The sequence below is a fragment of the Chelonoidis abingdonii genome, chromosome 2 (genome assembly GCF_003597395.2).
Source record: "Chelonoidis abingdonii isolate Lonesome George chromosome 2, CheloAbing_2.0, whole genome shotgun sequence".
NCBI classification, from domain to species: Eukaryota; Metazoa; Chordata; order Testudines; family Testudinidae; genus Chelonoidis; species Chelonoidis abingdonii.
The window spans coordinates 101177126-101197370 of record NC_133770.1 but is presented as its reverse complement, the minus strand read 5'-3'; positions in this window follow the sequence as shown (position 1 = coordinate 101197370).

Below are 20245 nucleotides of genomic sequence, written 5' to 3'. Positions count from 1 at the left end.
TGGCTAGTTATCTCAGAGGGGCTGTGCTAACTTGCTTCTATGGGGGTATAAAGATGTATCTCAAAGGGAGTATTTTTAACTGGCCTGAGGAGGAACGGAAAGTTGCACTGCTCACTGAGCTGGTCCATTGTTATGGACATGCATGTATTAGTGGTCTGGTGGAGTCGGCAGGATAATAGTACTGTGCTTCATTGATAATAAACCTGGCTGGTTGCCTTCCTCCCTGAATGGTTCTTGTGGTCATTGGGCGGTGTGCTCAAGGTCTGCTGTGCCAGCTGTCTGCACAGGGCTGAGGTGGCAGACGGAACACACACACATGCATCCAAACATCTAACCACACTGGTGACCCACGACCACTGATCAGGTAAGTAAGTGAGCTGTCCTCTGTAGGAATCATGATCTAACATGGCAGAAAACCACAAACTAGGGAACCTCATCCCCTTCCTGCAAATCCCCAAAGATAGCAAGCATAAAAACAGAATATTGAAACACATACAGAAAACAGCTGTAAAAATTTTACCAAAAAGAGATGTGCCATCCCTTGTTATAAATACTTGTGCTCAACAGCAGGCTTCAGGTAGCTCCTCTGTGCCTGAAGAATGGGATAGAAATGGAAAAAGGTGGTCCTAGCAAAATTAAAAGATAAAATGGGGTCCACTGCATTGCAACCACCACCATATAATTAAATCCATGTTCTGGTAAAACCTAAACTGGGACCTAGACTGGTGGCTGTCAGAATGGGACAAGTAAGTGTACAGAAGGAAATGAAGGGGAAAATAGAACAGTTCAGAAAGCACATCAGGAGACAGGAGCTGCGACTCAATTGCAGGGGAGTGAATAAAAAATAACTTCAAAGTGAAAAACCACAATTGAGCAGGTTAACACCTAGAATTGATGCATTAACAGATGGAATTGCCCAAAAACAGTTAACTAAAGCATGTAAGAGCACTCCCACAATCCATTTGGCATGCAAACAAAAGCAACAGATATTGAGGGAACAAATTCAGGTTTTGCAAGAGCAGGTAATGACCTGCACTTTCCTTTCAAAGCCAGGATAAAAACCAGGAGTGCAGGTTCCCAACTGCTTTAACTCCTGGAGCCACACTCCTTGCTGGCTAAAAATATAACCACCTTTCTCAAATATTTTTACATACTGGCTAAGTTTTCCTTTATACCCTATCTCAGTTTGCTAAATTTGCTGCTGCCTGTATCTTAAGATAACTTTATAGAGTTAATCTTTCTTGGCTTGGGACTTGCTACCATTCTAGGTTAGTCTTCACCCCCCTTTCTCCGCCTTTCCTCACTTCATCTCTCTCTCTCTCTTTTAAAAGTTATGGCCTCTGGTCACAGGTGGTCAGCAGACAAAGGCTCACTCTTGAGGACACAGATTCAAAAGGCTGGGTTTTTGTGTAACCAGAGGTGGGGAATTTGCAATCATCTTCCCCCTAGATAGTCTCCAGGAAACCTACTTCTTTCATTCCAAAAGTCCATTCTTGTGTGGCACATGGTTCAATATACTCCTTGGAATATCCAGGTCTCATATCTGTCACATCTCTCCCTTTGAGAGGTTACATACAGTCCTATCCCCCCAGTAATATATAAACAATTCATTTAATACAATGGACTCCAGAGATACTTGCACTTAATTTAGTATAGTCTCACTGTCTGGATGTTGCAAAGGCCAAAAATATAACTGGATTCAAAAAAAGAATTAGATAAGTTAGGACGATCAATGGCTACTAGCCATGCGCTGGATGTCCCTAAACCTCTGACTGCTAGAAGCTGGAACTGGATGACGGGATGGATAATGATAAATTGCTCTCTTCTATTTCTTTCCCTCTGAAGCATCTGGCACTGGCCTCTGTTGTAATACGGGATACTGGGCTAGATGGGCCATAAGAATGGCCATACTGGATCAGACTAATATCCTTATTCCCTAGTGTCTACTTACAGCATTTGCCCATGTTTATCAAACATTGCTACCTTTATCTACCATCTTTTCTCCTTATACTCCAGATAGAGTTTAAGGCCAGAAGGACTACTAGATCACCTCATCTTACATCCTGTATGTCACAGGTCACTAACACCACCTAGCACTTGCACACCAACAAACCCAACAATGGAAGTAGGACCAAAGTAAATGAGACCCTCAGAAGACTAGATTATGATGTGAAATAGGTAGAGAATAGAAAGGACTGTGGCCTGAGGCCCCTGCAGTGAAAGGGGAATGATTAAGTGGGAGAGACCCAGATAATCCTGGGAAGTGACCCGCACTCTCACATTGCAGAGGAAGGTGGAAAAAAAACCCAGGTCACTGCCAATCTGACCTGGAGGAAAATTCCTTCCCAATTCGATATATGGAGATCAGTTAGACCTTCAGCATGTGAGCAAAAACCAGCCAGTCAAGCACCTGAGAGAGAGAGAGTGTGCTCAGTGCTGCCTCACAGCCCTTGTCCACCCTACCCAGCGTCCCATCTCCAGCCATGGCCATTCCTGATGCTTCAGAGTAAGGAGATGAAAAATCTCCCACAATATACTGGGGAGAGAAAAAATTCCTTTCCAACCCCTGCCTATGGCTGGCTGAAACCTTGAAGCATGAGCTTGGGGAACATAAACTGGAATTGGGGCCCAGGGCTATGAAGCCCTGCCCACCACCATCACAAAGCAACTGCTTTATACAATTGCACTCATAAATTTGTCCAGCTCTCTTTTAAAACTAATTCAGTTCTTTCCCCATAGAACTCCTGATGGGAGGCTGTCCCAGAATCTTGCCCCTCTGATGGTTTGGAAAATAAAAAGTTTCTGCTTGAATTTGTTCATAGATAATTTATATCCATTTTTTTTTTGCCAACATTGTCTTTCAGTTTAAATAGCTCTTCACCCACCCTGGTATTTTTCTCTTTGATGTATTGAGAGAGATATCATATCCCCTCTCGGCCTTCTTTTTGCAAAACTACACAAGCCAAGTTCTTCCAGTCTCCTCTCATCCTAGTAGCTCTTCTCTGCACCTGTTCCAGTTTAAATTCATCTATCTTGAACATGGGTGACCAGAATTGTACACAGTATTCCAAATGATGTCTAACCAATGCCTTGTACAATGGCATTAATACTTCTCTATCTTCACAGGAAATTCCTCGCCTAATACAAGCTAGGATAGAATTTGCCTTTTGCATAGCTGCATCATATTGATGGCTTATAATCATCCTGTGATCAACCCACACACCCAGGTCTCTCTCCTTCTATGTTGCTTCCAACTGATGAACCCTTAGCTTCTAGCAGAAATTCTTGTTATTAGATCCTAATTGCTTGACCTTGAGGTATGTACTATTGACATTCCATTTCTGCCACTCCTTTCTTCAAGTTCTTCCAGATCTTCTATATACTGTTCTGATCCTCCTCTGTATTGTCAATGCCTCCCACATTTGTAGTGTCAGCAAATTTCATCAGCGCCCTCTTACTTTTTGTGCCAATGTCATTTAATAAAAATATTGAATACGATTGGTTCCAAGACTGATCCTTGAGGAACTCCACTGATAACCTCTTTCCAGTCCAATAATTCACCTTTCAGCACAACCCTTTGCATTCTCCCCATTAGCAAGTACTTATTCCCCTTATGATGTCTGCACTGATCCCCATTTTCCCTAATTTAACTAATAAAGTCCCATGTTGTAACATGTCGAATGCTTTACTGAAATCCAAATATGTTAGATCTATTGTACTTCCCTTGTCTAAAAAATCAGTTATTTTCTCAAAGAAGGAAATCAGGTTAGTCTGGCATGATCTACCTTTAGTAAGCCCATGTTCCATTACATCTCCATTACCATTTACCTCGACAAATTTAACTATTCTTCCCTTCACAATTTGCTCTAAAACCTTGCGTACTACAAAGGACAGATTTACAGGCCTGCAATTGCCCAGATCAGTATTTTCCCTTTCTGAAATATAGGTACAACATTAGCTATGCTCCAATCATGTGGCACTACCACCGAATAGATAGATCTGTTAAAAATCCTTACTACTGGACTAGCAATCTCGTGTGGCAGTTCTTTCGGTATTCTGGGATTGAAGTTATCTGGGCTCCCTGATGTGAGCGCATTAAGCTCTTTAATTTTTTTCTTCCACCTCAGATGTGGTAACTTCCATTTCTAGACACTCAGTTCCTTCAGCCCTACTGCCTTATGCCCATGTTCCATATTATCATAATTACTGAAAACTGGGGCAAAGTATCTATTCATGTTTGGGGCCAACAAGGAGGGCATACCTAGATTATCTTCAGTATCCTTCCCATCCACACTGCTTAGCAGTCCAACCTTATCCTTCCTTATTCTCTATTTATATAAATACAAAAACCTTAATATTTTGTTTTTCTTGGCAAGAGTTAATTCAGCTTGACTTTTAGCAACTCTCACTTTATTCTTACATTTTCTAACCTCCACGTTGTAGCTTTCTTTGCTGATCAACCATTTTTCCCCATTCCCTGGAGACTCTCTGCTTATTCTTAATAACTTTTTTGGGTTGGTTATTCATTCAGCTGGGTTTGGAGCCTTTCCTGCCAAGTTTTTTTCCTTTTTCTTGGGATGCAAATTTCAGGTAGTTGAATATAATTTGATATGAAGAAATTCTAAGCCTCCTCCATATAAGCCCTTGAGCTCTTCAGTCCAGCTGACTTCATTAAGAGAATTAGGTTGTTTCCCAAAGCCTGCCCTTTTGAGAAGAAGGAGGAAGACGGAAAAAGCAACAACAAAAAAAACCATAGCTGACGACCTGGTTTTGAGTATCATTCCTTTTAATGTAAACTAAATCAGCTTGTCATCGCTCGCCCCACGGTTATTTTGTATGACCAACTCTTCTGTGATGTCCTCACTACTTGCTATTTTAGACTTGGTTTTAATATTCCCCACTCGTTGATGCAGTGACAATTGGATGAAGAAAGCTGTCATCTATCCCATCCAGGAATAACTGGGACCTACCAGTAGTAGTAGCATTTATTCTCCAATCTATGTATGGGAAGTTAGAGTCTCCCATTATGACAGAATTCTCTACAGTATTTCCCTCTTTAATATTAGAGATCACTATCCATATACTTAGAAAAGAACAGCAGTGATTCTGGTAACTATTAGTAAATATTGACACTTCCGTGTACTGTTATATGTACCAAGTGATAGGCCTTTCACCTTTTCCCTTGCTAATCCTGTACCTATTCCTTTCTGCTTTATACCCTAATAGATCTTGTGGTTCTTGTCATCTAATTTTCAGGCCAAATTTTCCTTTTTAAATTTTATCCCATTGCTCCTAGCTCTATCCTATTTATTTTGCTTAAGTCCTCCTCCAGATATTTGTTGTCTTACCATATGAATTTTGCTCTTAGTGATCATCATGTAGAGTATGGATACTCTATCTGTCTCTTATTCTTTTCTCCTAAGTGATCCCACCCACCTGCTGAACCATTCTGGATGGCCCTCCTTGTTTAATATCTTGGCAAAACATAGTATCCAAGTACCGCAGTGATTGGTGCTGTAGCATTCACTATGTAATAATGGCCTTACTTGGTAATGAAGTTTCTAGAATTTTATGCATCATTGCAGGTGCTATTTGCCATTTTTTACACAATTAATAACTATTTCCTAACTCAGAAAAACCCTCAGCTGAAACCACCAAGATTTTAACCTCTTTTTGTATAGCCTTGAGTTTTTCTCATTTAAAATGATCAGTAAATCCATTTCTGACTCCCATGGAGAGGGAGTGAGATCTCAAGAAAGTCTTCCTAGATTCACTCAAAACTTGGTCCAGGTTTGCTTGCTAGGTTCACAAACCATGGTGAACTCAGTAATGTAGTCAATGGTAAATGCAGTTAAACTGAGTTTACTCACTTTGCATTTGGGGAATATGGAGTTTAGTTTGTTCACTACTTTTTTTTTTTTTTTTACCACTAGACCACTGGGTGAGCTTGAGTTGTTGGGGTTATGAACGTTTCATACAGTTCTCCACAGATCAGGCAGTACACACTTATGGGTGAGCTTACACCGAAAGGAAGCAGAGTCATTTCATAATTGCAAGGAGAATGCATTACAAACATGTACCAACCTCAGGAATGCTGTACCTATTTTACAACATGGAAATTTATGATTCAATAAATTCGCACATTAAAAAGATTATTTTTTTTCTCCTCCATAAAATTTTGTAAGTTTTATGCAACTGCTGTTCTTCTTTTGGACTTCCCCTTTGGTGTCGTGTTGAGGGCAAAGCTGAGATGAATTGTTCAAGGACAAAATCAAAAAGCAGACGACTGTTCAAGGATGGTGCTAAAAAGTGAAGAGTAATTTGAGCTATTGGACTGTGAGAAACAGGAGTGCCCTGTAAGACCAAGCATGGGTTTTGGAGGTAGGAGGTCATGAGTGTCATGCTGTCTGGTAGTGGACACAGCTAAGAGCGTCAATTTTCGGTCAGACTGTCAGGAAACAGGGCATGTTCCCCAAACTGATGTTATATTCTCTCATAAGATTTCACCAAGCCGGTAACAAATGTGTGCTTCCAAAACTACACTACACTAGCTAGTATGAAGCCACAGGCAGTTCCTCTAGCCCCTCATGTACCACCCAGACAAACCAGTCTTCTGTGATAAATGATTATTAAAACCAAAAATCATGTATATTAAGTTCTTCCTGTTCCAAAGAACAAGACAAATGCCCGTGGTTAAAATATACTTCAGATCTTACCCAAAAATCATACTGGTAGCCGATCCTTTAGAAACTAAAAATGAAAGGTTTATTAATATAAAAAGGAAGTGTTATTAAGAGGTTAAAATGAATCCTATACATTACAGTTGATTTCAGAATTTGTAGATCAAGATAATAGCAGTGATGTCAAATCTGCTAGTTTGTAATAAGTCTGTCTAGTTCATCCCAAATATTGGGGTCCTCAGTCCATTGTTGAAAGCCCTTCTTTGTTCGAAATCATAATCCAGAGATCTGATGCAAGAAAGAGACAAGGGAATGATGTCGCACTTTCTAATTCATATTCCCCCAGTCCATGTGCATGGAAAGTTACTGTTTCAAACATGGAGTCAGGGATCACATGTTCTGTGTGCCTTACTGAGTCATGAGCATCCATTGTCTACATGTTCTCTGAGGGGTCCTTGGGAGGGGCCCACTGGGAGAGCTGATTCTCCTTAATGGCCCTTCAACCACAGTTGGGCGGTCTGGATGTAAATCTGTTTTGTGGGTGTTACCCTGGAACACAGTATGTTTGAGATACAAACATATAGCAAAGATTCATAACTTCATACACAACAATAATACACACATATAAATAGGACATTGTTCAACAGATCACAACTTTTCCAGTGATACCTTACAAGGCATAAGGCAATCTTACTTTGCATAAGATTTATCACAATTGTATATCAGTGGTAGCAGCAGGAAAATATATAGTCATTTTCTTTCTAAACAGCGTCACACTGAGTTCTAACCTTGGCTCTGCCAGGCAATCACTGGGTGGTGGTGGTGGTGGTGAGTCTATCTTTAGTCTCCCTATCTATAAAATGAGGCTAATTTACACTTACCCACCCCCTTCATATGGATGTTAGGAAAATTAGCCAGTTAATGTCCTACAAACTTCTGAACATATTGGCAAAGGATTTTCAACCTAGTTTTAGGCTCCCAAATCCTGATTTAGGCACCTAAATAAGTGTTGTGACTTTGAAAGGTGTTGAGCACTCAGCAGCAATCACTAAAGTCAATAACTATTGAAATACTAACCTGAAATGAGTAGCTGCATTTACTCACAAGGAGTGAACCCATAAAGTCTTTCCATTCCTGGCTTTTTTGTTTTGTTTGTTTTAATGTACCACCTTACTAGTGCCTTAATGTTGTTTTGCATCTAATTTCCTAAGTTCTTTAAAAGAAAAATGTTGGAGAGAGTAGAGAATAGACAGGGAAAAAATGTAAACTGCATGGATGTTTCAACTACCAGAAGTTTTAAACTTTTAAGCTTTTTTAAGTCCTTTAGGTGGAGTAGGTTAAGACATTAAGACATAAAAAGTGCTTTGACCAGGAGGTGGAATGCTTGTATTTTAGTAATACTGGTCAGGTAAAGCTGCTCAACCCTCTTATAAAGGTACATACTTCCCAAGCTGTACATATATGCATGGAACAGCTGCTTATAAGTGTGAAACTCTTATAGACAGTGATTATCTACTTAGCATAGTTCTATATATAATAATGAAATGGTCAGAACTTGATTAAATACTTTTTCCCCTGAGGACCAGTCCTATGTCAAGTTTAAAGTATTAGTTGTTTTTGCTGAAGAAATATCTAGAAAACACATGGATAAAATTTATTTTTAATTTGGGAGGTGACTGTGTTGTGTTTTGTTTGTTTGTTTGTTTCCCCCATCCCCACTGAAATCTAGCGGGCTTTTGCTCAAACTTGTCATAAGTAGAGTATTCAGCTCTAGGTAGAGACTAAGCATGGAAAATGTATTCTCCCAGGTGAATTTTGGAGAATCTTAAGGGAGTCTGGAAAACAGACAAGGCTGAGCTCTAACATGGCTGTAAGGTTCTGTAAATTGAGAGGATAACTTTTTAAAGAAAGGAAAATGCACTGAATGAATAATCTCTCAATTTAGCGATGGAGCAAAGGATCCACCCATGCCACCTGCAATTGGCAGCCAGGAGAGCTAGCTGATCATACTGTGAGGAGGGGAGTATGCTGTACTACATAAGGTTTCACAGAACTCTCCTGCCCAGTGCAATAGGAGCTCCCCAGGAGGATTTGAGAGGAAGGATGGTCCAGTGATTAGTTCCTGAGAGAGTTCAGTTCCTTGTGCCACCTGTCTGACCTTGGGCAAATTACTTAGTCTCCTGTGTATTAGCTCCCATCTGCAACAGGACTTTTCTACCTCAAGGGAGAGTTGTAAAGATAAATATATTACAGATAGAGGTGCTATGATGTTAAGGTAGTGGGGGCCGTAGATATAAGTACCGTAGATAGCAGGAATCTTTGAGACACAAGATGCTCCTTCTGGATAGTCTGTCTGTGCATCGCCCCTGACTCAGGGTTCTGCCTCATAGCATGGTCTAGCCCTGGATATTTCATCATACGTGTAATTCAAAGTGGGGGTTTTGCATTTAATATTTCACAGAACTTGTGGCAAAAACAAACCCTTTCTTGTCCCAGGGATACTAATAATGACTATGAATGACGAAAAGCTGTTTCCAAGCAGTTACTTTTTCAGCTGTTAATTTCCTCTCTCCCGATATACATTTTTGGAGAGTGATTTCAAGCAGATTCCAAGAAATGAAGCAATGCAGGATAAATGACTGAGTTTTGGACCGTCGTTGCATTTTTTTTTATATATTTAGGAATTCTTGAGCAGATGAAGTAACAGACTGAAAATATTTCACTGTGGTTTCTGCCTGAGGAACTTGCACTTTCGAAGGAGCTGTAGTGTTGGAACATGCTACTAACTCACATTTTTCCTTTAATCCATATAATAAACTGTTCCACCAAAATATTCCATTCTTTGGTTTAAAAAGTAAATAAATTAAGCTGCTAGGGAAAATACAGGGCTATGTCCACAACTGGTGTAAGTCTGTGTAGCCTCACTGAGATCAATACAATGACACAGATGTACTCCAGCTGAGGATTTAGCTCTATGGTCTTCCTTCCAACTACTAAAATGGAGTAATATGTCAAGAATTATTTACTGACGGAGCTTCAGCTAGACTAAGTGCAAATGCAGCATAAATCATTTGTTCACCAAGATCCAGTGAGCAACACTGTGTTTCTCCAAGGTTTAAACTCATTTTATGTTGGTGGATTGTGGTTGGTGAGGGAGTGAGTCTTCCAGTTGGAAGGTAGAGTCCGTGCTCTTAAATATTTTCCGTTTTTTTCCCTCAAAAAATGCTTCAAGTAAGATTGGTGTGATTTATAATAAATGACTAAAACTTGTGTGGAGTATCCCCTAGGAATGGCCTTTTGTTTGATCTGTGGGTACCAGAACTCCTGAGCTTCATAGTTCTCTTATCTAGACAACACACTTCAGGAAAAATGCTGCTGCCCTAACCATGGGGCTGCTCTTGAATTCAATGTTTTGCTCTTGAATCTCCTGCTCTTGTGAGCAAGAGAAGACCTGTGATACAGGAGCTTTAAGAAATGTGGTGTTACTGTCAGGGGCGGCTCCAGGCCCCAGCATGCCAAGTGCGTGCTTGGGGCAGCAAGCTGCGGGGGGCGCTCTGCCAGTCACCATGAGGGCGGCAGGCAGGCTGCCTTCGGCGGCTTGTCTGCGGAGATTCCGCTGGTGCCGCGGCTTCGGAGGACCTTCCGCAGTAAGCCGAAGCCGCGGGACCAGTGGACCCTCCACGAGCAAGCCACCAAAGGCAGCCTGCCTGCCGTGCTTAGGGCGGCAAAATGCCTAGAGCCGCCCCTGGTTACTGTACCTCTAAGGTTCTGGAACATTCTGTGTGACAGAGTTTAAAAGATGTTTGACAGTAGCCATTGCAGCTGAAATTAGAGGTGGAATCCAACAATGAAATGAGGCTGGATGTAGCTTGTGAATAAGAATCTGCTTTATTAATTCACTTCATTTTTGCGGCTTTGTTTTCTTATTTCTCTGAACCGGTTCACTAAAAAAGCATGATGGGTTAATTTGAATCTGGAGACATAACAAAAGTGTGCGCCTGAAGGATCTAAGACCTATGCAGTGTGGATGGGAACAGACCAGTGGAGAAAAGTAGTGATGGAACAGTATGAAGGGGGGCAAAGCAATTCAGATGGGAAAGAATGGCCTTATTTTCTGATGACCCACTTACCTCTTCTCTGCAACAGATCTGTGTGGCCAAAATAACTTTTGGAAAAAGAGGAAATGGGATTCCAATAAGCTGCATACTCTAACTACATAAAAGTTGCAAAAAGCGAATCCCTAAACTCACACTAGATAATCTAGGGCAATAAGATAACCTGGTAATGGGCCAGCCAAACAATGGTAGCATGGTCCATGCTGAGGCTGGCTGGTGTCAAAGAAGGAAATGGTATCTGTGCATCTGGCTGGGTTCCATGGAGTTGGGACATTGTTATCCTTGTTTTTGAGAATCTGCCCACTTCACACCCTCACTGGTACAACATACAAGCAATGGACTGTGCCATCTTCATAGTTCTTTCAGCGTTTTTGCATTAACTTTTTCCCCGTGTGCATTTCTGAGCAAGAGGTGAGTATCTATTAATTGAATGGAGTGAAGACTAACAGAGACCATCTTCTGTTGTTTTTTCACTTTTGTTCCCTTCTTTCAGTGAAATAATCTATACAGTATGTTTCCTTCATTAATAAAACAGGACAGAGACTTGAACACCTGAGTCTAAGTAATTGCTAAACATCAAACCCACTGATCCTGAAGGCTGGTTAAACAATATTCCTAAGCAGACTTCATTATGAAGCTGAGAATACATTAGCAATTTACACTGAAAGATTGACTTTTATAGCTTTTGTAAAGACAGCTATGAATCTTTCGCTTTGATCAGTTATTTGTGATTCTTTCTGTGGCTTGCTTCCTAAAGTTGAGAAAAGGCAAGATTGTTGCTATGTGGACACTCTCTAAGCTGTTGAATCTGCAGTATTTGATATAGGACATACAAATACATAGTTGGAGTGGAAAAAACATGGACTGTGTGAACTGAATCCAAATAAATCTGTGCCCTGTAGATTCCGTGACAAATTCCATGAAACTCCATTGAACTCTATGGGCCGGATTCGCCTTTTACTTACACCAGTCTACATCAGAAGTGACTCCACTGAAGCCAGTTGAGTTGCTCTGGCGTAACACCAGTGCAAGGGGAATCAGGACTGGTAGGTGTATGTCAGAACAGAACTTGACACCCTGAGTCTATTCAATTCTACTTCCTCAATATTGGTGCTAATAGTTATACGATTGCCACAATAGTTATAGTTCTTGCTTTAAAGTTCATTAAGTACATGCCTGTAAAGTGCATTGAATTTCTCTGCATTGAATTTCCCTGCATGACCAGGCTTGATTCATACCTCACAATAGGAACATAACTACATCCTCAGAGAGTAGATTTTTCTATGGCACTTCTGACAGTACATGTAGGGAAGAGAAGATGGAATGGGAAGGTGTGCAGTACCAGTAGCTCATGTCAATTAAATATTCAGTACCTTTTATTTCAGTTGTGTCAGTGATTTCCTCAGCCAGGCTTCAGTGGTTTCGAAAGTGCAAACCTGCTGCTTTCTTCCCCATTTGCAGAGCCATTGGGACCTGAACTTGGCTTGCTCTATGAGTTAGCAGCTGTTTAAATCAGAGAAGGCATGTGGTTGATTGAATCGCCTGTCATATTGATTTATGGAGCTTAAAGGTCATTTTGTTTCTGACTTGTAAGTGATTTTCTTAGAATAAAAAATCTTAAAGAAGAAATTACAGGTTTCCTTTTTAATATGTCTTTATTCATTATTTTAACCCTTTTTTAAAAAAAAAATTAAAAAGTCCAGTAGAGAAGACCATTGTATCAATATAGCATCCAGCAGTATCAAAGGGTTGGTTGCTGTTGACAAAATCTTTATAATGCTTTGGATGAAAGGATGATATTAATGGTTTCTGGCTTAGTGATGAATCCACTACCACATCCCCTGACTGAGTTTAAAAAAAAAAAAAGGAACTTTGCAGCAGCAACTGTGCCTTCCGGTAGGCCAGATTCTGCCATCCATACTTCTATTTAGGTTCTTTTATCATCTTTCATTTACTTAGTATCTGAATCCCTGGTTTCAGAGGTGCCGAGTTTCTGATTTGCTAGGGGTGCTTGACTCCTCCTCCACCCCATCCCCCAAGGCTCCACCCATGCCCTGTATCTTCCCACCTCCACACTGCCTCTTCCCACCTCCATTCCGCCCCTTCCCCCGACTATACCCCGCCCTCCTTCACCCCTGCTTCCCCAGCACCTCCTGCACTCCATTGAACAGCTGATCCTCAATGAGTAGATGGAACTGGGGGGAGACGGTGGAGCTGATCTGCGGGACCCATTGGTGGATGCTGAGCACCCACTATTTTTTTATGTGGGTGCTCCAGCACCGGAGCACGCATGGAGTCGGCACCTGTGTCTGGTTTCACTCTTATTTCTGTGGGACTGCATGTGAAGTAAAGTACTGCACAGTGAGAGTAACAGTGAGAGAAATGGTGAGAGAATCTGTCTGTACATGATCACCCAGGGCCTAGCACACCATGGGTACTGCAGTAATATAAATAATATGTTTTCTCTAGTGACGTAGGACAGTTCCTGATATTTTTTTCTATGAAAATAATAAAATGGAAAGGTACAATTTAAAATAAGCATTTTTCACTTGGGTAATTACAATGGCCAGATTCAGCCCTGGGAAATATGTATTCTAGTAAAATCAATAGGAGTCGTGTGTCACATCTGAGAGCAGAATTTGGCCTCCTGTCTATTGATTCTCTGGTTTTATTCCTTTTAGAGGATTTGCTCATGCCTTTCATTCCTTCCTCGTCTGTCGCTGCTGACTAGGAATGCTGCTGATCACATGGGTAAGATGCAGAGAAACTCTGTGAAGCAGCGTGGACACTTACTTTCACCTTTGAACTCCAGGTATCACGTGCATCAATTACAGCTTCTATTTTTGCTTAAGTGAAAAGCTATTTAATTGCCAGACTTGCTTGCTCTTTACTGAACAAAATAGAAACTAGGGCTGTGCTGGGGCCACTATCCAATCAGGAATTTTCAGAATAACCAGAAAGGCCCCAGGGGAGGACAATGGAAAGCTGACATCAGCTCTCTTAGGCACCGGCTGACACAATTTACTGAACTGTCCCCAAAGCCATTCTGCTATAAAGTCTGAATTTCTTCATTTTCTCATCCACAGAAACTTTTTCATAGACCAAGCAGTGATCCTTCCACTGTTCAAATTGGTGCCAGCCAAAGTAGAGGAACAGATGATGTTCAAAATCAAGAATACCACGCAAGTGAAAATCTAGCTAACACACAGAGACCTTTAATTAAAAATGAACTACTCAAATAATAGACTTTGTGACTCAAGTTTCACTGCTTCCATCTTAGCCAGATCTAACCACAAATATCTAATCAGAGTTTCACAGGTGCTGATTCTCGGGCCTGCGCTACTTCTCTGAAGCTTTGCTTGAATTTGCACATAATTCAGACAAGCTACATGGAATTATTTAGACAAACTCTGAGAATCCCTTTCCATGCCCTTGGAAATCTCAGAAGAGTTTCAACTGTTTCAGTTATCACTTTTGAAGGATTATATGTGAGCGTGCATTCAGGCAGCAAATACACCTCTACCTCGGTATAACGCTGTCCTCAGGAGCCAAAAAATCTTACCGTGTTATAGGTGAAACCGCGTTATATCGAACTTGATTTGATCCATTGGAGTGAGCAGCTCCCCCCCCCCCGGGAGCGCTACTTTACCGCGTCATATCCAAATTCGTGTTATATCGGGTGGCATTATATAGGGGTAGAGGTGTAGATTAACTTCCGTTCTTGGTAAAGCTGTCCATTGGCCTTTCAGAAAAGTCATTTCAGTCCAGTCCTGCAGTACTTGTTCACATGAACAGTCTCATTGACTTCACTAGCACTACCTTTATGAAGTATTTGGCTGCAGAATCAGACCTTTTATCTTTTAAACAAAACCTTGATCTTTGATAGCTCAATGAGGGATAGGTTCTAACCTAGCCCTCTTGGATTCAAAACTTTTAAGTTGTCAGTATTTGTCCTAGGCATTTCACTTAAAGCTACATGGAATCCAGTGCCATTCATGTTGTTTCAAAGTCTTGAAGGGTTATGCATCTTTAGTGCAGAATAGACACAAACAAATCTGTTCTTTTTACTTTAAGCCGCCATAATCTATCCCTTTCTGCACAAGAAGAAATGACTAGTTAGCTTTGCCAATATCCTGCCAGAACTCTTCCTTTTTTGGTTAATTTCCTCTATCAGTATCAGTTATAATATCTCTACCTATTGTACCTGTGTGATTTCCCAAAGACAGATTCATTCAGTAAGTTTACATCAAGCATGAATTTGGTCCTAGTGTATTTCTTTTGAACTGATTTCTTACATCAAATCTCTGTTTAAGGCTCTGCCTACACTTGGAGCTAGGGATGTGTTTCTCAGCTCACATAGACCTACTCATGCTAACACTTATTGAGTTAGTGCTAGAGTGGCCATATGTCATGTTTTGTCCCTTTTTAAGCTCTGTCCCGGCCATCCTGTCTTTTTTGTCAAAAAAGTGGTGTGTGGAGGAGGAGGGCAATTGCCAATGCCAGTCCATGCCAGGGGGAGGCACAGCTTGATTGGGGGGCGGGCAGGGCTCGGGTGAGCAGTGACACCAGCCCCGTGTGGGGAGCAGACCTCTGGAAAGCGGCTTGGGCCAGCCCTGCATGGGGGGTGAGGGGATGCTTGGAGTAGCCCCACACGGTGTCCCATTTTCCCTTTGGGAAATATGGTCACCCTAGTTCAGTAATTCTCAAACTTTTGTACTGGTGATCTCTTTCACATAGCTAGCCTTTGAGTGTGGACCCCCCCTTATAAATTAAAAACACTTTTTAATATATCAAACACCATTATAAATGCTGGATACAAAGTAGGGTCTGGGGTGGAGGCTAACAACTCGTGAACCCCCATATAATAACCTTGCGACCCCCTGAGAGGTCCTGACCCCCAGTTTGAGAATCCCTGCCCTAGTTAGTGCAGTAAAAATAGCAGTGTGTCTGGGGTAGCGTGGGCCTCTCTGAATATGTTCCCATGGGGTTCAGGTGGGATTGTACTCCGCACAGCTAGCCTGTGCTGCTGCTCACCACTGCCCATGCTATCCCAGCTACACTTTTATTTTTAGCTCACTCATGCAAGTATGTATGTGCCACCTGGGAATCTCATCCCCCAGCTCCAAGTGCATCAAAACTCATTCAGCAGCTGCATCAAAGTAGATGAAAGTCATGCTGACAAGAAGAATGCTTTTGCCTTCAGAGGGATATAGCAGCTATAAAATCAGGAGCTGCTTCAGGACTGTGACACACAATCCATGTCTAATTTTGCCCAATGGAAGTGAGTAAAAGCTGGGGTGACTTGGTTTGGAAAAAAGTAAGGATCTCTACTTTCAGGACAGAATTGGAATCTAAACTCTGAAAGGACAGAAATGTTCATTTAACTTTTTTCATTATTTTTATTGCCGTCTGAAAGTCAAGGTTCCAGACTGGACAAGAAGCAGAAATGCTGAAATCATATGAGCCAATATTTTTCAGAGATTCCAAAGCAAGAGGGGACCATTGTGATCATCTAGTTTCTAGTCTGGCTTGTTTGGAAGGAAGGAAAGAAGTAGTGTTATATTTTCCATATAAAAGAATAACCATGTTCTTCTAGTAGCAGTTTTAGTGTAAGTCAGGAGTTGGCAACCTGCGGCACACATGCCAAAGATAGCATGGGAGCCAATTTTTAATGGCATGCTGCTGCCTGCTGGGGTCCTGGCCCCACTCAGTCTCCCCGCCCACCGCTCTCTCTCCTGTGGGGGCAGGAGGCAGAAGCTTGGTCCTGCCAGCAGCCAAGCTCCCTCGTCCCCCACATCTTCCCCCAGTGCGCTGCCTTCCTGCGCCACCTCCTCTCCTTCCCTGCACCAATCAGCTGATCACCCTTGCAAGGAGGAGGGGGAGCGGAGCCACAGCGTGCTCCCTGCTCTGGGGAGGAGGCAGAGAAGAGATGGGGACAGACAGGGCCCTGGGGAAAGGGGTGGAATCAGGCATATCCCCTCCAGCCCCCTGCCATGAGCCACTCATGGTGGGGAGGTGGAAGCACCCCCATGAGCCAAGCACCCCAGCCCTCTGCCCTGACCCCTGAATCCCCACACACACACATTCAGCCCTCTGCCCTGACCCCTGCACCCCCCACACATATCAGCTATCCCACATTCCATGCCCTGACTCTTGCACACACCCCCCACATCCCCACCCTTATCCTGAGCACCAAATTGGAGCTCCTGCACCCCCCCACACACATTCTCCCCTGCACCCGTGGTCTGGGGTCCCAGCCACTGGCCCCACTCAGCTCACTGCCAGTCTGGGGTCCCGGCTGCCGGACCCTTGCCAGCTGGGGTCCCGCAGGCCCCACTTAGCCCGCTGCCAAACTAGGTGAATGGAACCCCAGGCCAGCAGTGGGTTGAGTGGGCTGGTGGTGTAAGATCAGCATTTTAATTTAGTTTTAAATGGAGCTTCTTAAACATTTTGGAAACCTTGTTTACTTTACGTACAACAATAGTTTAGTTATATAATATAGACTTGTGGAGAGAGACCTTCTAAAAAACATTAAAATGTATTACCGGCACGCAAAACCTTAAGTTAAAGTGAATAAGTGAAGACTCGGCACACCACTTCTGAAAGGTTGCCGACCCCTGGTGTAAGTGAACAACAAGACAAAGAACAGAAGCAAGGTCATTAGGCCAATACTGTTTGCTCTTTCATAACTCTCCTCCGCCCTCCACCCTATGTCGTCATTTACACTTGTGCACAGTGGGTGTAAAATACTACCAGCTCAAAATAACAGCACTTGCACCAACTGTGAAGGTGTGTAAATGATGACCCAATGTGCAGGACCATGGAGAACCAGGCCCTGCATGTCGTCTCTATGACAGTCTGTGTCAAATGGCAGTTGCCTTCTGAAGACCTTGAGGCTAAGACCCATAAAAATGTAAGGATGCACAAAAAGAGCTACAGCTTACATAGGTACCTATGCTACAAGCAATACTGATAACCTCACAGTAGACCATATTCTTGCAAGGTCAACAAACCCATTTTTGCTTTTCTACAAATTTGCCTGTAGCTTCATTTATTAAAACCATTAGTAGCTTCCTCTTCTAAAAGGATAGTTATTAATTATAGTTGGCTGCCATGAAACACCATGGGATGATACTGAACATATATGTGGCACTTCTAGTCTTTTCGGCACTGGGATCTCCATTTTGCAGAGGGGGAGATGGAGGCACCGAGAAGTTCAGTTACTTGTCCAGGGATTTGGTGCAGAGCTCTGAATCCCAATCCTGCCATCTATGTGCTGGCATGTGGCTGCGTTTCAGCAGGGGATGAAAGGATAGGAGATTTGCTGCCTCTTTGAGGAGAATTCTGCAGATGTGGGCTCCAGTAGTTGGGGGTAGAAAGATAGATTTACTAGGTGTATAAAGTGACAGCATGTGGAAATGGTATAGTTATTAGTTGCTAAATACTTTTGTTACTCTCTCTTAAAAAGGTCTTTATTTCAGTTACTTATTTGCTCATGTGAAATATAGCTCTGTGGTGAATGAAATAGCTAGCAATGTCCACACACACACACGCCATGGGGTTGAGACTGTACAGTCCTTCTGGATGATAGGTGCTATGTAGATATAAGGCATTATTACTATATATTGTGTTTTGAAAATATTAAGTTTTAAGAATATGCACCTGTATTGGTACTTTCAGCTGTGTTAGAGCTCCCCAAAAAGGGGACCTGGGTGTCATTGTGGGCTCAGTGAAGGGGCTCAATGAAGACCTCTGATCAATGTGTAGCTGTGGTCAAAAAATCCTTTTCAAACCTGCTACTTTCCAGGATAGTCTCCTATACTATAGGTATGGCCTGCATTCTTTGATCCTAGATGGCTGATCTTGCGTTTGGATGTATTAAAGTGCATTTCTTTTAATAGGCCCTTGTTACCAAGTGTTCTGGTTCACTCTGTGTGACTGCTGTGTCCTTCTCATTATTTATCACTTGGCCAATCTGTGTCATCAAATTTTATCAATAATGATTGTATATTTACTTCCTGGGTTCTCTCATATTTAGTCTAGACTTTGGGATGTGGGGGAGAGATGCACTTCTTTCTTGTCTTCCTTGTCTTAAAGGAGATTTTTTTTCCCTGCATGACACACATCCCAGGTTACAGAACTTGTTCTCTCTCTCTCTATTTTTCTGGATCTTGTCCAATTTCCACCTTTTTCTGCAGCTTGCTTCTTCCATCTTTGCTGATGAGACACGCAAAGGAAAAAGGAATCTGTACAGTGTGGTTCTCTCCTGTGCAACAGTTGGCTGCTTTCAGAGCTCGCATAAGACTGCTAAGGATAGGGAAAGCAGTTCTTCTTTCTGCTTTGATGGGAGCTTTCAGCAGTTTTATTGCTTCCAGTAGTTCCTCCTGGTTTTAATTTAGCATAGTTGCAGAACGGGCATTCTGTGTGGCATCATCCATCTCCGAGCCTGCCGAAATTCCACTCTACTTTCCCACGCAAGCTAATGCAATTCATTGTACACTTCCTGGCTTCACATTTTCTAGCACCTCAAGGGATAGGCCTGGCCAGAAGTTATGCTGACAGGAAGTTCAGAGAGTGTAGTTCAGAGAGAGGCTTCCCCTTCACAGAGATGCCTAAAAATCCATATGGATTTCGGGATGTCTGAGAGACTGAAGAGTAATGTATCTTCTTCCTCTCAAGGGCAGAAGATCCTCTCCAATGCAGGGTATGAATTATGCTGTTAAACTTGCTGTTCACCCAAGACATTGGCTTTACTTTGCTTGCAGAGTGTGTATTTGCAGCACAGAATTAATCAGAAATGATTTTGAATATACATCTTTATGCCAGCATCTGAGTGGGGTTTTCACTGTCTGTATATTTGACCATGAATTTCTTTGGCTCCAATAAGGAGGAATGTGAGTCTCAGTATGGAGTGATCTAAACATTTACACCTAATTCAGAGATACAGTAGACAGGAATTGATGGTTTCATACCATAGTGGCTGACGTTATTACCTTTAGCCCTGCTACTGCATTCCCAATCTTTCCTACTGATGCCTCATGTACCAAGATGTAGATTATCAGTTCTTATTCTGGAAAGACAGAATTTAATGGTACCCGTGCCCACCCCTCCAAAAAAAAAAAATACATCCAGTGGAATTTAGATTTAGACAGGTTCCAGACAAGACCGGTGCTAGGGGTTTCAGCGCCCTAGGTGCACAGCAATTTCGCTGCCCCGCACCCTGGTCCCGCGGCTCCGGTGGAGCTGCCGCAGTCATGCCTGTGGGAGGTCCACCAGAGCCGCGGGAGCAGCCGACCGTCCACAGGCACGACTGCAGCAGCTCCACTGGAGCCGCGGACCAGCGGACCCTCCACAGGCACGACTGCGGCAGCTCCACCAGAGCCGCCTGCTGCCCCCTCCGGCAAAATGCCGCCCACCAATAATCCTGGCACCCTAGGTGATTGCCTAGGC